Source organism: Suricata suricatta, chromosome 1 (genome assembly GCF_006229205.1).
Source record: "Suricata suricatta isolate VVHF042 chromosome 1, meerkat_22Aug2017_6uvM2_HiC, whole genome shotgun sequence".
In the NCBI taxonomy this organism is placed as follows: Eukaryota; Metazoa; Chordata; class Mammalia; order Carnivora; family Herpestidae; genus Suricata; species Suricata suricatta.
In genome coordinates this window covers 69,395,522-69,412,657 of record NC_043700.1, presented here as the reverse complement: position 1 = coordinate 69,412,657, position 17,136 = coordinate 69,395,522, and the positions used below count along the sequence as shown (strand labels likewise).

The 17,136-nt window shown below is 38.4% G+C and overlaps 1 long non-coding RNA gene across 2 annotated transcripts in view; it reads left to right on the top strand.

Annotated features, from left to right (window-relative positions):
• The first annotated feature begins 323 nt into the window (after nucleotides 1–323).
• The window catches only part of LOC115303622, a 59,942-nt gene continuing 43,129 nt past the window's right edge, over nucleotides 324–17,136 (top strand). For both annotated transcript variants that reach the window (XR_003914180.1, XR_003914164.1), the window contains exons 1-2: nucleotides 324–445; nucleotides 8,802–8,929. This is a non-coding gene — a long non-coding RNA (uncharacterized LOC115303622). The remainder of the gene's footprint in view (nucleotides 446–8,801; nucleotides 8,930–17,136) is intronic.

Genomic DNA, 17,136 nt, shown 5'->3' with positions numbered 1-17,136 from the left:
TGAATTTCTAGCTTCTAATTCATTTTAGTTCAAAATTGATTTTCTGTTTTCAACATGTGCTAGGAACTGTGTTCAAAAGGCTGAGAAGGATGCTATAAATGAAAAAGAAGTAATAGAGGCAAAGAATTAGGATGTGACAAAATTTCAACCTCAGGAGCAGCAATAAATGTATGTTAAAATGAAATTCCTCCTCCCTGTGAAATTATCCAAGATTTAAAAAAGGGGGGCATTGGTAAGGCCATTATGATGCGAGGGCTCTTTCTTGTATTGCTGTGTGGGTGTCATAAGAGAGATGCAAACCAAAAGCCAACCAAAAGGGAAAGATCAAGCTTAGAAACTGCAGAGAAAGTTCCTGGAAGGCTAGCACTTGACTGAGGACGTGGAGGAGGCATGGAGCTTAAACAGAGAGTGGAAATGGAAGGCAGGCCACACTACATGATTAAAGGTGGTTGGTACCTGTTTTGGTGGCAGTACCATGTTTTGATTGGATTAAGGGTGGTACCGTGGTTTGGAGATTTATCCATCTTGGCACATCAGCTCTAACTCAGTCATTGTCATGTTTTTGCAGTATTCCATCAGATGAATGGAATTCATTCTCTTTCTGATAGACAATTAGACTGTCTTCTCTCCAAATTTGTGTTGTCACAGACAAAGCTACTGTGAACATCTTTGCATATGTTTCCTTATGCACACTTGGGAGACTTTTTCCGTGATGTATACTGGGGAACAGGATTGCTGAATCATGGGGTATGCACTAGATGGTCCAAATTGCTCTAAAGTGTCTGTGTCTGTGCCAATTGAGGCTCCCACTAGCCATGTTGGAGGGCTCTTATTTTCCCACATCCTTACACTTAGTATATTTGTATGCATATACATATATTTTATCACTTTGATGGTGTTAAATGTGTATCGTATTAATTTTTTCTGTTCCCTTATCATAAGTGAAGTTGAAAACATTTTTTTGTATATTAATAGGCCATTTAGATTTCTTCCTGAGCAAATTGCCTGTTTGCCCCCATTTCCTATTTTTTAAATCTTTATTGACTTATAGATCTTCTTTATGTATTCTGGATGTCGTGTTCTTAAAAAAAAAACCAATGAAATGAATTGCATATATTTCACTTTTTCTGGGTCTTGTTTTTAAACTGTTATTATGGTCCTATTTTATTCCAAAGTAATTTTAATTCAGACAAAATTATCAGTCTTTTTGTTTATGGTTTATACTTTCTATGACTTGTTTAAGAAACCTTTTCTTGACATATTTCATAAAAAGAGGATCCTAATATTCTTTACAGAGATTTTGCTTTCCATATAGAAGTTCTTCATTGGCCTGGGATTGACTTTTGTGTATGGTCTGAGATAGGGTTGAAATACTTTTTTCCATTAGGATATCAAACTTTCCAAGCCCATAAATAATTTTTTTCTATTTTATGTATTTATTGTATGCCAGGCAAGTTTATAAAGAATTCATTGAGCAAAGGGTTTTGAAATCCTTTCAGTGGTGAAGTGTGTAGTCAGAGGTATTCCAGAAACAAAAGAATGGTGAATACAGATCTGATTTAGTTTGAATTCCAACTCTGTCATTTATAAACAAAGCAGGGAAAATATGCTAACAAAATTGATCAATTTCAAAAAAAATTTTGGTAATGAAATGAATATAATTGGACAGAAGTTTGGGATGGAAATATAAACTGTCCACATCAATTTCAAAATGGTTGGAAAGGGTAGAATACGAGGCTCTCCTCTGGATTCTGGAAATAATAGAATGAAATGAATGGGAATCTTGATAATACCAACCTGAAATGCTTTGGCTTTATAAATGGAACAAAACGGTATCAGTGAGGAGTAAGGTATGTGTAAACTTTATTCTTGGTAAAAGAACTGTCTACAGATAGCACCAGGACTGGGCTCACTCAACCTCATTCCCAGAAGCCTTGTCCCTTGCCTTTTCCTTTGAAATAGGTTGAAATACTAAACACTGACTTTTCTTGGACACTTTCTACCTGGGATGGCCAGTGATGCAGGTATACAACATTCCTTCCCATGCAGAAAGACAAAGCTGGGGTGCTTGGGTGGCTCAGTCAGTGGTTGAGCCACTGACTCTTGATTTTGGCTTAGGCCATGATCCCAGGTTTGTGAGATCAAGCCCTATGTGGAGCTCCATGCAGAGTGTGGAATTTTCTTGGGATTCTCTCTTCCTCTCTGTCCATATCCCCCACTTCTCAAAAAAAAAAAAAAAAAACAAAACGGCAAAGCTATTGGGGATAAGTTTTTTAGTCCTCTCACCATGTTGCTTCCTGGAAATTGGATGTAGGATCTGGAAGTGCAGAAACCATCTTGTGATCTCAAGGGCAGACCTATGGCTCTGAGCTAGTGATTGTTGCCAGAGACAAAATAAACTCATATCTGTGTAAATTCTTGGAAGTGAAGGCTTTTATTTTCAAGGTTTATTTATAGTCAAACACATGCCTACCTTATAGACCTTTGATCATTCATTCATTTAATATTATTTATCACTGAAAACATTTACAGCAATAGGTGCATGTTAACGAAGTGAGGGAGGATTGAACAGAGGAAGGGAAAGGAGAAGATGGCATATGTTCTTTGTATATTTGGAGTTTAATTTCTAATAGGAGAAATCAGGCATTACCACAGATTAAGAGGCAGTTTAGGCTTTCTCCTCTAGGCTTTTGATGGTTTCCTATCTCGCATTCAGGTTCTTCATCCATTTTGAGTTTATTTTTATGTATGGTATAAGAAAGTGGTCTAGTTTCATTCTTCTGCATGTTGCTGTCTAGTTCTCTCAGCACCATTTGTTAAAGAGATGGACTTTTTTCCTTTGGATACTCTTTCCTGCTTTGTCAAAGATTAGTTGGCCATACATTTGTGGAAGGGGAAGGGAAAAAAAGTTACAGAGAGAGAGGGAGGCAAACCATAAGAGACTCTTAAATATAGAGAACAAACAGTGTTGGGGGGGCTGGAAGAGAGGGGAAAGTGGGTGGTAGACATTGAGGAGCGCACTTGTTGGGATGCGCACTGGGTGTTGTATGGAAATCTGACAATAAATTATGTTAAAAAAAAACAAAATAAAGGGGCCCCTGTGTGGCTCAGTCAGCTAAACATCTGACTTTGGCTCAGGTCATGATCTCACAGCTCGTGAGTTCAAGCCCCGCATTGGGTTCTGTGCTGACAGCTCAGAGCCTATATATAGTCTGCTTCAGATTCTGTGTCTCCCTCTATCTTGCCTCTCCCCAGCTCACACTATGTCTTTCTGTCTCTTTTAAAATAAGTACACATTAAATAATTTAAAAAATAAAACCTTTTTTTTAAGTTTCACAAAAAGAAGAGGCAGTTAATGATAAGTGCTCCATGTACCAACATCTGGCCCCAAGTTTTCAGATGATCTTCTATGGACCTGGGATTCATTGTGGCAGGTTAGGCACCACATGGGCATCTTTATGCATCAAACACTTGGTCCTAACATGTCATGTGTTCCCTAAAGTCACATTAAGACTATTTTGTAGTATGAAATATTCAGTGGGATATTTTGTACTACAAAACAATACATAGAAAATTCCTTTTGGAGCTATAAGACATTTGATTCAAGAAACATAAGCATTCCAGTCTACCTGTTATAGCCACAAGATGATCTCTATTCTGCTGCCATTTTTTTATCACTGTTCTGTATAGACAATGCACAAGAGACAAGAAGGCAGAAAAAAAAACATGGCCAAGAGTTGGAGTTAGGATGTAAACTCCTGAGAGAGAGAGAGAGAGAGAGAGAGAGAGAGAGAGAGAGAGAGGGAGGGAGGGAGGGAGAGGAGGGTCAGAGAGAGAGGGAGACACAGAATCTGAAGACAGGCTCCAGGCTCTGAGCTAGCTGTCAGCACAGAGCCTGATGCGGGGCTTGAACCCACGAATCGTGAGATCATGACCTGGGCCAAAGTCGGACACTTAACCAACGGAGCCACCCAGGTGCCCCTCATTCTGGTATTTCTTACCATGACCAATTTCTTGTTTGCACATTTCTGGGGCAATGTATTAGTTTTATTTCTTGATCATAATTTAACATAGAATATACAGAGATTTCATCTTCTTACATTACTGACCAGGTCTAGATTTAAATCTGGTGGTGAATGCTCTATTCAATTTCTAGTTCCCTGATCCAGATGAATGGATCCACAGCACGGATTGGTTATGCCACTTATCTTCTTTCCATAGAGTGTCCTTGCATTCTGGTCAAGGGCTGAAGACATGGTGACAATGGGAATGGGGGAATAAGACTAAGGCATGCCATGGAAGGGCCCAACCTTAGTTCATCCTTGGTCTAAAGAACCTCTAGGGTGCATTATGCTAAGTGAAGTAAGTCAGGCAGAGAAAGACAGATACCATATGTTTTCACTTATATGTGGAACAGGAGAAACTTAACAGAGGACTATAGGGGAGGGGAAGGGAAAAAAATGGTTAAGGAGAGAGAGGGATGCAAACCATAAGAGGCTCTTAAATACTGAGAACAAACTGAGGGTTGATGGGGGTGTGGGGAAGAGGGGAAAATGGGTGATGGACATGGAGGAGGGCACTTTTGGGATGAGCACTGAGTGTAATATGGAAACCAACTTGACAATAAACTATATTAAAAAAAATAAAGAACCTTTAGGAAGATGAATTGGGGGGAATTTAGGATTGCTTGTTCTCTTTGAATTTTTTTAGTGTTCCTGTAAGACTATTATCAAGGGTTTCACAGTAATCCTGGTGGTCTTCACTTTGGATGTATGGTGGTGAGTCAGGATGCCCCATGGCCTATCCTTGGCCCTTCCAATATGATTAGATTTGGGCTGGGGCTGTAGGAGAAGCAATTGGAAGTACAAGTGTTGGGGTGCAAGGTTGAGGTTAGAGGAATTTTGCCAACTCATTATTATGGTACTGAAGTGTCTTCTTTTGGAAAACCTTCTAACCAAGACTTCCATGCTATACTGTGCTAAATTTCTTAGACCAGGGTGGTTGAGCTATGGGAATAGGATGCTTTGGGTCCTCAGGCTTTGATCTTTAGTTTATGGAAACATACTATGGGATGATATGGTTTTAGCCTATTTGTCTTTTCCCTCCTTTTATGAACATTCTGCTTCTTGATTAAAAAATGCCGTGCTTATAAGATCAAAAGTTTGTGATAAAGATTTTATTCCATATAAAGTCATTTAAACTGTTTCTGTTTGTTTCAGAGATTGCTTAGTCCATCTGTGATTATCTCAGTGCAATTTTCCTTGATATAAACAGAAAGGTTTTAAAAAATTCAATGAATCCCAGTGTTGGTTAACATTAGAATTGGCTCATGTGGAAGTTCATATTGACTTCAGAGTACAAGTTTATCTTTTGAGGTTGTTTTGACTTTAGGAGGATAGATATTGGAACTTTCCATAGAGAATGCTGCTTGGCTGACTTGTTTTTCTTCTCCATGATGTTAGAAAAATCTCCCTGACCAGAAGGCTCACTCGTCAGCCAAAGCAGTGGTCCATCTGCAGTATCACAGTCTGTATGAAGAACCAATCCTAAGAGCAATTGATTGAGCACCTAACTCTAGGCTAGAAAGATGATGCTTCTTCTATTTTATAGACGATGTTTCCATGGTCCCAGGAGGGTCAAGAAACTTGATGAAATCACTAAGAAATGATGCTAATGTGGTGTGCAGTTGTGATAGACGTAGGGTAGGGGAATGTGAGTGGGTCCTAGGATTCCTGATTCCCAGTTCAAGTTCACATAAGTCTATATTGCACAGCTGGCCTGTGTAAGCTTGTTGAGTGCGCCTGATGCAGATCTATTGGAACACGAGACTGGAGACTAGGTTGGAAGGTAAGGGAGTCAAAGCTGGTCTTGCTTCTCTCTCCTCTGGTAATTGGTCACTACCCCTTTGTCTTTCAAAATCTCTTTAAAACTTGATTAAAGTATCAAAGGAAAATGTCCCTATTTTTTCCTCCAAGAGTTGAGTCAGTTTTCTACCATGGCTTCTTAATTGACTTTGTTCTTTAGTCATCTCTACTCTTTGCTGTATTTCTCATCTCTCCTTTCCTACTGAGTCTTTCCTGTAGTTTACAAACATATTCAAGTCCCTTCTGTATGAAGAAAAAAAGTCTCTATTCTGTTTCCCTTACTCTCCTTTTATTCTTTCACAGCCTAGCTTCTTGAACAAGTGGTCTACACTATTTCTTTTGCATTCATAAAAATTGAAATATACTTGACATATAACTGTGTAAGTTTAAGGTGTTTATTCAATTCATTTGTATATTGTGAAGGATTGTGATGGTAGCATTAGCTTCTATACTTAATTTATCTACTTTTTTTTTTTTACTACTAATTTATGTTGAGCCCTCTGTAAGCCTTGACTATTTCACCGTTTTGTCAAAGGTCAGTGCGATGCCCTAATTGTCAAGTTGAGTAGATTAAGTATCGTTCTTTCTATTTGATTTTCTGTGGCATTTAACAGTTTATCACTCAATTTTTTTGAAGATAAATGATTTATTATAATTACCTTTATATTGAATTTTACCTAAAATCTTAAAATTTACCATTAAGGTAAATTTAGCTTCTTTTTCTACATTAGGCTTCATTCAGTAGCACATATATTAATCAGATATTTAATGTTAAAAATAGTTAATAGACTTTATTTTTTAGAGCGGGATTGGGCTTACAGAAAAATTAAGTGGAAGGTACAGACAATTCTCATATACCTTCTCTTTCCCCTATCACAGTTTTTATACCTTGAATTAGTGTGGAATATTTATTACAACTGATGAGTTAGTTTTGGTACGTCATTGTTAACTGAAGTCCCTAGTTTACATTAGGGTTCACTCTTGGGTTGTACAGTTAGATGGATTTCGATAAATGCATAAAGTCATGTTTCCACCATTAAAGTATAATCAGAATAGCTTCACTGCCCTGAAAATCTCCTGTGCTCTACCTATTGGTCCCTCTTTCTTTTTGCTGGAGCTCCTAGCAACCACTTGTCTTTTCCTTATCTCCATAGTTTTGTATATAGTTGGTATCTTATAGTATGTAACCGTTTCACACTGGCTTCTTTCACTCAGTAATAGGAATTTAAGTTTCCTTCATGTTGGTTTGTGGCTTGCTAGCTCATTTCTTTTTATCATTGAGTAATATGCCATCATATGGATATACCATAGTTTATCCATTCATGGTTTGAAGGACATTATGGTTGCTTCCAAGTTTTGGCAATAATGAATAAGACTGTAAAGATTGGTGTTCAGGTTTTGTGTAGACATACATTTTCAATTCCTTTGAATAATTGTCACTTAATTTTGAAAGCCTATCCTTCCGTGACTTTCATGGTGCCCTTCTCCTTTGGTTTCCTTCCTAGTCTTTGATTTTCCCTTCATGTTTCCCTTTGCTAATGCTTCTTCTTTTGACAGCCTCTTAAATGGAATCTCTTCCCACCACCCCCCAGTGTTCTCTGTGAAGCTTTTTAATATTTTCCGTATTTCAAATATTCTTCTTGGATGGCCTCATCCACTCCCAGGATTTCAGTGATCATCTTAGTGGTGTGCCCTAAACCTGTATTTCCTTTGCAGACCTTTTCCTCAAACCCCAGCCCCATGTGTGTTCACTTCTTGGATGTCTCTTAAATGGAGGTCTGAGCAACACCCCAGAGAGGAAGGACATCCAACTCTGGGAACTGTTTCTCACAGGAAGTAAAACTGTTTCTGTTTCTCTGACATACGTATATGAGTGATGAAGCTTTTCTGCTGTATTCCTCTAATGCAGGGCTTCTCAGCCTCAACATTATTGACTTTTTGGCCACATAACTTTTGTTGTAGGGGCTGTCTGTACTTTGTAGGATGTTTAGCCGTATCTCTGGTATTTACCTACTAGATGTCAGTAGTACCTCCCCCTGCCTCTCAGGTTGTAAAAAACAAACAAAAAACAACAACAACACAACAACAACAACAACAACAGCCAAGTTTCCTGACACTGCCAAATATCCCCTGGTGGTGGAGGAGAAGGGGAATCACCCTCCTTGAGAACTACTGTTCTAATATAATACGTTTCCCACTACTCTGTCTTTGCTCACACTGCTGCTTCTTGAACTGTCTTTTCTCAGGGTGAACCCAAGAAACTTCTACTTATTCCTTAAGACTTGGTCACCTCCCTTATAAAATCTTTTCTCATATCTATTCTCTTTCCTTTTTTTATAGAATTACCTTTTCCTTTGTTCCTACTGACCTCCTATGATGCTACTGTGCTTGCTTATGTACACATGTGCCTCTCTTCTCTGCATGGTGAACTGATTGAGGGTTGGCATCATGCTTTAGTCTTTGAATCCCCAGGACCCTCACAGTATGTGGTAATTAATGTGCCTAATTAATACTGTTAACTAAGTGAACCATAATGACTCCTACTGGTCAAATCTTCTAGGATAAATTCTCATAACACTATGTACAGCTCCTTCAACGCACTTATTACAGTTATAATTTTCCATTTTTTAGTGTGATTATTAAATTAATGTCTTTCCCCATCACTAGGCAGACCATAATAAGCTCCATGAAGGCAGAAGTTATAGCTGGTTTTGGTCATCACTGAATCATGTAGTGCTTGGCACTTAATAGGTGCTCAGAAACATATTTGTAGAATGAATAAGTGATCTAGGGAAAGAGTGGTATTGGGAGGCTCAACCTGGGCTTATTAACAACAACAACAACTGATGCTCGTTTAAAAAGTGTTTTTAAAAGTAATAATTCTCATTAAAGATTAATAAAAAACTCTAGTAGAAAGGTATTGTTTCTGTCTTACAGAGTAGAGGGCATGTGAAAAGACATGTGATGTGGAATTCCAGTAGAAGAGTGTTGATGAGATTGACAGAGACAACTTCTTAATGATGTTTGACCCACCTTTGAGATGAATGGCGAGACTGAAGATAAATGTGAGTGAAAAAAAAATAATAATGATAGGAATGCATGGAGTATCACTCTTTGATTTATTAGTCATTGATTTCTTGGTGAGATCTTTATGGAAAGATGACCTTGTTGCTGAAGATGACAGTATTGGGAAAATATATAGCTACTGATGAGACCATGTGAAGATTTGCTTTGTGTGAGTGTGTGTGTATGTTACATGGAGATATTGTCACATTATTTAGCAAGGCAACTGTTTGTTGTTCTCAAGTCAAGAAAATAATGAAAACTCAAGAGAATTTCTGTTTGGCCAGAGAGTCTTTTATGTTGTCCTTCCTGGCCTTTATTTTCATATTTTTGATCACCCACAGACAAATCCAGGAGAACCAGAGACAACTTCATAGACTGAAAACCAGGATGAATTTGTGTACATTTCAACTTAAAGATACTTTTTAGGGCAATTAACACTGTGATGTTGAAGGTGTTATTTTATTCATAAAGCATTTGCAAGATCTATTATGTGTGAGATTAATCACATGTAAATATTTGGTAGAAGTAAAGCAAACTTATTCCCTGTGAAATGGACCCAGTGGTGGGAACTGGCCCAATGAGAAGAGGCTGTGTTTCACTTTTCTAAGCATCCCCAACAGAACTGCTTATTCTCTGAATCTGGAAGAGATCCAGTGGGATTTAGTTTTATGAGGTTTAATGTAAAGGTGTTGTATTTCATGAGATGAAATCATAACACAGTGGGTTGCAAGAATTTTGAGAGATTATTTTTTCAGAGTGTTTGGCAAGCACCACTCTCTAGAGAATTTTGTGTCTAAAAGAGAAATATAGATCTTCTTTCATAGGATTGAAATGATAACTAACCTTTAATCCTTTTTAGATGGCCAAGGTTTGACTGGTTAGGTTGATTTGGAATGCACATAGCAGGTCTGACCTCTACAGTTGGCTTTCGCTTAATTTTTAAAAATTGTTGTTATTATTATTTTTATCCAGAACTTCCAATGCATCCTAAAACTTCAGGGTACATGGGCAATGCATTTTTGGAGCCCCCACTCCCACCTCATGATTAGAGATCCTTTTTTATTTATAGACCATACTACACCTTTATGCACAGTTTGATTCTCCATGACTTTTGACAATCCAAATGAACATTTGGCCAAGATGAGAGAATGCTATCAAGCTGTATCTCAGGTTTCTTTCCTCTCCTGCTTTTATTATGTTTTTAGCTGAGAAACATTCTCTGTCTCTGTTTTAGAGAAAACTGAGCCATTCCTCTGACTTAGGTTTGACCTTTTTTTACTTTGTTCTGGAACACATATAACTGTCCTTAGGCTAAACATCTTTCTACTTTTGTGACCATTTCATCTCCAATTTCCCTGCAATGCAACTTCTTGGACCAGGTTTCTCATGAATGGCAGGAGAGATATAAGACGCTGTGGGGGGAAATCTGGTGCCTCTTCTTATTTCCTGATTTCGATGTGTGTGGAAGGTAGTTTTCATTCTTTGTAGCTTAGAGCCTTCTTGAAATGTGGTTGAGGCAAGAATGTTTTGGAAGTGCAATTAATTCAGCATGGGAGTCTAGCAAAATGTAAGCCGCATTGTATGTAGTAGCTCTTTTCCCAGGGAGATTCTCCACCCCCATCCTGTTTCAGAAAGAATAGATGCAATCTTAAGACTTTAAAAACATTATGTAGCAGCCAACATATCATCTGTAATGATAAAAAGATGTGCACATCAGCACAGATGTGTTTGTATCAATTTGTGTGCATGATATATATCATGTGGAGCCTCTGGTGAATTCTCATGGTAATACTGATGAAATTGGGGTAGTTGGGGAAGGGAGTAGGGAGTTTTGAGTTATTATCATCAAGGAACAAATGTTACATTCCTTATCTTTCTCAAATGGTTTTTTGCAAATGCATGTCAGAGCAGGCTGTCATCTGGAGAGAGTCCAGCTTTAGGATGCTTTGAGGAGTTCGGCAGAGGGGGGTTAAACAGCTGGGGCATAATCAACAAGAAGAGCGAGCTCATTTGCAGCTGTAGACTATCACCTATCACCTTGTTGCCCAGATTTGCCTTCTCACCTGGGGAGTGTTAACATTGGAGATTTTTGAAGACTTATCAGATCAGTCTCTGGTGGAGGGGTCGAGGAAATGGAATTTCTGACTAGCAGACCAGTTGATTGCTATGATTAGGCAAGTCTGGGAATCACTCACCTTGTATAATCAGGATGGGTCTTCAAAAAGAGATGGGTTTTATGAATGAGTGTGTTGGGGGTAGGGAGGTATGCAGTCAAAGAGACAAATCCTATGTCTATGTTTGCTGAGAAGTTTCTGGAAGAACACTGCCCTCATATTTCACAGTGCTCCCTCTGTAGGGCTCCACCCCATATATTTCTCTCAACATTTGTTCAAGAAAGACTTTTGTCCTTCCTGAGATATTGGTCTGTTTTCTTCATCTCTGATAGATCCACTTACACAACTCTCTCTTTGCCTCAGCTTCCTGGAAACATGGTGTCAGTTTCATGTTCACACTAGTGATGCTTCATCTACTAGGTTGGTCTGTTAGATTTCCTCTATTATTGTGTTACCCTTTAAAAATCCCTATTTTGATGAGTTGCATGATATTTGTTTTATAAGTGATTTCCAATCTCATTTTTCCTGAAAACTGCAGAGTATGAGTATATTAAGCTGAATTCTTAATTAATAGTTGTTAGTGGAGGGAAAATAAGATGATGAATTAAGGGGCACCTGGGTGGGTGAGTCAGTTGAGTATCCAGCTTTGGCTCAGGTCATGATCTCGTGGTTCGTGGGTTTGAGCCCTGCATCGGGCTCTATGGTGACAGCTCAGAGCCTAGAGCCTGTCTTTGGATCTATGTCTCCCTCTCTCTCTGACCCCCCCCCCCCACCTCCACTGCTGGTGCTGTCTCTCTCTCTCTCTCTCAAAAATAAATAAAAAAACATTTAAAAAAGATGATTTAAATGGTGACTAATTTTTATTAGTAACTTTTATTTGGACTTTGAATGCAGTTGTAGCTGTACCACACAAATATGCATTTTATCCTTGTTCCTGTCAATGCTTAATGTGGATTAGAACCAATGAGGGAGAGAACCAAAGAGGCCTAAGTTGATTATTCTGATATATTCTGAACTTTATTAGCATGATTTGGTATTGCAAATGATAGTTCTCTAAAGGTAGGGTGATTTTTCTTTTCCTCTTACTGATAATTCACAGGTATGGATTTGATTAGAAATAGGGTAGGCAGCACTTAGAGACTTCTTTTGTTTTCAAATTAAAAAAAGAATACATCAAGGTAATATACAGAAATAAGAAGCACAAAGTAAGACAGAAGAAGTTATAATGAAAAGCAAGTCCCTCCCGCCATCCCTTTCAACAATGCCTTTCAGAAGCAATCATTTTGTACTGGTTCAGCATTCAGTTCTGTAGGTGGCCACCTTGATTGTTCCATGATCTTTGTGTTGGTCTTCTTTTACTCCTTGTCTTTTGAAATTGTATGATTCTGTGCCCAGGGAGGTCCTTTTACATTTCCTGGGCAGCATACTTCAGAAAACTCACTTTCTTCATTGTTATTTCTCTAATAACTTCCAATTCTTCCTTTTTTTTTTTTTTCAATTTTAGGAAATCCTATTGGATCATTCCTCCTAGCACCCTCAGTTTTTCTTTTACTGCTGTCTAGAGAAGATGTTTTTTCTTCCTTGAAGGTAAACACTGGCTGACCTATTATTGTTCATTGAGCAGAGTAAACGGTACAACTTTTCCACTGATAAAGTATCCATCCAATTCCCTGTTTTCTGCTTCTTGTCTCAGACCCTTCCTCCATTCTCTGTGCCGTCATCATCACCTTTGGGTTTCTTACGGGAATACCCTTTCCCACCTCCACTGCAGCCTTGGCTTGCACATATTTGGGGCTACCGCTGCCTTCATTTTGTTGCTTCTGTCAAATTGCCTCCCTTAAACTTCTCTCATTCAAAATGTGTTTATGGGTTTATTTCTACATGGATGCCTATATTTTCTCTTTTTTAAATGTTTATGTATTTATTTTTAGAGGGGGGAAGGGCAGAGAGAGAGAGGGAGATGGAGAGAGAGAAAATCTCAAGCAAGCTCCACACAGTCAGAGCAGAGCCTGATCACGGCTCGAACTCACAAACCATGAGATCATGACCTTAGCCAAAATTAAGACTCAGACATTTAACTGACTGAGCCACCCAGGTGCCCCTGGCTGCCTATACTTTCACTAGAGCTTTGGCGTATTAGTCAGAGTAGGTTAGACTGTGCTGAATGTTTGGGCCTCTCTTCTGACCAGTTCTTCTTCAAGCTGTGAGTCCTTTGCTTATAGGCAGAAGAGAGATAGAAAGAAGTAGAGAAAGAAAGAGAGAGAAAGAGACAGAAAGAGAGAAATTTTACAGAGAGGCTTTGATGTGTAGTATATATCACGTCTGCCAACATTAACTGGCTGGATCCATCAAGAGAAGCTGAGAAATTAAATTTTAGTTGTATACCTAGGAAGGAGAGGAGAACAGGATAGATGATCCAGAACAGTTTCTGCTACATTTCATCAGCAGGGAATGCAGAGGTGTGTGTGTGTGTGCGTGTTCAGTTCATCACTTTGAACTAGAATTACTTCTTATCTTTTAATTGATTCCCCACCCCTCACCGTGGAAATCAGAAGGATATCATCAAGAAATAGCCAAAGATGAACTTGGTAAACGGACTTCTCTGGATTTCTACATTTACTAGGCTGCAGATAAGTATGGATTATAAATGATTTCTTTTAAAATATGCTTAAAAACCTATAAATATAGTATTCATCATGAAAAATTTGAAAATATCAAATAAAAAGAAATAATTACTATCAGCTTTATCTCTTAGCAAAAACAGTGCTAACATTTTGGTATATTTCCTTTCATCTTTTTATACACATATATACACACACACACACACACATTTTAATTTGCTTCACTATTCTATCAGTTGGTTACATTATACTTAATAAAGCATTCCCTTATTATTGTATCTTTGTTTCTTTCAAACATTATGCTTTTATAAGTATGGGTGCTATAAACTTTTTGAAACCTTATTTATTTTTTTTGCATTTAGAATTTTCCCTTAGAAATGGAATTACTGATAAAGAGTACTGACTTTTTAAGGCTACTAGATATGTTTTGCCAAATTATTTTCCAAAAAGATCTTTCAATTTACTCTTCCACAACATTGGGTATCGTCATTTTCTTTTCTTCTAATTTTGTACATGTAAAACGTTAATTAATGTATTTTTTAATGTTTTATTTATTTTGAGACAGAGAGAGACAGAGCATGAGTGGGGAGGGTCAAAGAGAAAGGGAGACACAGTATCTGAAGATAGGCTCTAGGCTCTGAGCTGTCAGCACAGAGCCTGACGCGGGGCTTGAACCCACGGAACAACGTGAGATCATAACCTGAGCCGAAGTCGGATGCTTAACCAACTGAGCCAACTAGGTGACCTGTAAAATGTTAATTTAATTGAAGTTTTAACTATGTGGGAGGGAGAAGATTTTCTTGTTTTTCTAACCAAGTATATTTCTTCTTTTTATATTGTTTATTGATGTAACTTTTACACTTTCTTACTGGAAGTGAAAAATTTTTAAAGTGAATTTTTTCTATTTTAAACTTAGTACTCTTTGTCCACGTAATTTTAACATGTGCTAGAGGCTTGTATAAAAACACATCAACTTGGTTTCAGTTTACCAGGAATTGATGGATTCTTTATCGTCTCTCCTGTTTTTTTTTTTTTTTTTTTTTTTTTTTTTTTTACAGGAGATGTAAAAATGATGTAAGAATGAGGTATGAACTCACTTTAGGGAACTTAGTGTTTTTTTCTCTTTCAAGAGGTTATGGACAAGAGATTACTCAGAAGATTTGACGATTTTGCTTAAAGCTAGAGGAGTGAGTGCAGAGTATAGATTATTAGGAACGGTTAGGCAAAGTCTTAGAGTTGGGAAGTATGGATGGGGAACAAAGCAGTTGGCAGAGAGTAAAGGGTGAATCTTGCTCGACATTCAGAAGTGAAATGGCCAGGGGTAGGGGTGGTTGTGTTGGGGCCAGATCTTGAGACAGGGAAGATAGTTAAAAAGAAATGACAGTGAGAGTTTATTGATGAGAGAGGCTGGCAGACATCTGCACAATCGAAGCTTCAGCTACAGACAAACATGGGACTTAATGACTATTAAAATCACTAAGTAAAAGTGCAAACCTTGTCAGTCTTCTACACTTCAGTCTTAGTGTGCTTATAACTTGTTCTGATCTGTTCTGAGAAGTCACTTTGATAGGAGGAGGAGACAAACTTAAAGCCCCTGTGATCTGGTGACCAGGAGATGACAGTGAGAGAAAGGCAGAGAAAGGGACAGGTGGAAGATTCAAAGATGCATTTTCCCTGTTTGGTTAGGTGATGCCCTGGGGACAGTGGATTGGAGGTATCATAAATTGGGGGGGAGGGAGGACAGATTCTATGGCAGCCATTCCCTGAAGAAGTGTTGATGAATATGCCAAGGCTCTGAGAGGACTGACTATTTTTTCTGGTGCAGGTGGGATGCAGTTGTATATGAAAACCATGGCAGGCAGAACAGGCTGCCTGAGTTGCTTCTTTGGCCAGCACTATTTTAGAAACATCTGTGGATATACTGCATGTTAGAGGCAAATCTGCAGGGATATATCAACACTGGGAATGTCAAAGATGCCTCTGCTCCTAATTCTTATATGTCGAAGCTTGCCAACTCTGCAAAAATATCCCAAACAAACAATATGTGATTTACTGTGTGTAGGTTCAGAGTAGAAGTTTATATAATATATTGGTCAATGATACAGAAAGAGCCAAAAATATGACAGCAGGGATTAAATGTCAGGCTAGATGTATCATGTGTGAGCATTTCTGGATGATGCAAAATAACACAATACCTTTGGTTTGGAAGGATATGAATTTATTTGGAAATTTTTACTTGAGGGGAAAACTCTGGTAAGTGAGGATTCCTTAAAAAATTGGCAATTCAAGGGGCCCCTGTGTGGCTCAGTGAGTTAGGTGACTGACTTCGGCTCAGGTCATGATCTTGTGGCTGTAGGTTTGAGTCCTACATTGGGTTCTGTGCTGACAGCTCAGAGCCTGGAGCCTGCTCTGGATTCTGTTGTCTCCCTCTCTCTCTGCCCCTCCCCTGCCCGTGTTCTCTCTCTCTCTGTCTCTGTTTCTCTCTCTCTCTCTCTCTCTCAAAAATAAATAAACATTAGAACATTTTTTAAATTGGTGATTCAATCTAATAACTATATCTTATGTGGAGTATTTGTTTTTACTTTAATATGGGAATACAGAGAGTAATTTTTAAAACTAATTTTCTGACTTTCGATTTCTGGAGATCTCTTAGAGCAATCAGAACTATTATTGCCTAGAACAGGCTTGGCAAATAAAAGTCATTAGACTTCAAATAAGCAAAATAATCAATATTAAGTGCTGCCATGTTAGATTTCTTCCTTATTCTTTTGAAGCTCTGGTAAACCTCTATAATTTCTTTATTATGCACTAAACTGTGGGTATACTCTGGAAAGTATCTCATCATGAAGCAAATATAATACTGGGATAGTTTTTTATTTTAAAGTTTATTTATTTATTTTGAGGGGAAGAGGGGCAAGGAGAGAGAGGGGAGAGAGAGGATCTGAAGCGGGCTCTGCACTCAGTGCAGACATTCGACGTGGACTTGAACTCACCAACCTGTGAGGTCAAGACCTGAGCCCAAACCAGGAGTTGGATGCTTAGCTGATTGAGCCACCCAGGCACCCCGGTACTGGGCTAATTTTTATTAAAATTATGAGGAATCATTGCTTTTCTTTTTTCTTTTTTTTTTTTAGATTTTTTTTTCATAATATTTTATTGTCAAATTGTTTTCCATACAACACCCAGTGCTCTTCCCCTCAAGTGCCCTCCACCATCACCACCACCTGTCTTCCCCCTCCCCCCTCCCCCCTAACCCTCAGTTCATTCTCAGCATTCAATAGTCTCTCAAGTTCTGCATCCCTCTCTCTCCCCAACTCTCTCTCCCTCCTCCGTTCCCCCTCGTTCTCCATTAGGTCTCTCTTGTTTTCCTGCTAGACCTATAAGTGCAAACATATGGTTTCTGTCCTTCTCTGCCTGGCTTATTTCGCTTAGCATGACACCCTCAAGGTCCATCCACTTTCCTACAAATGG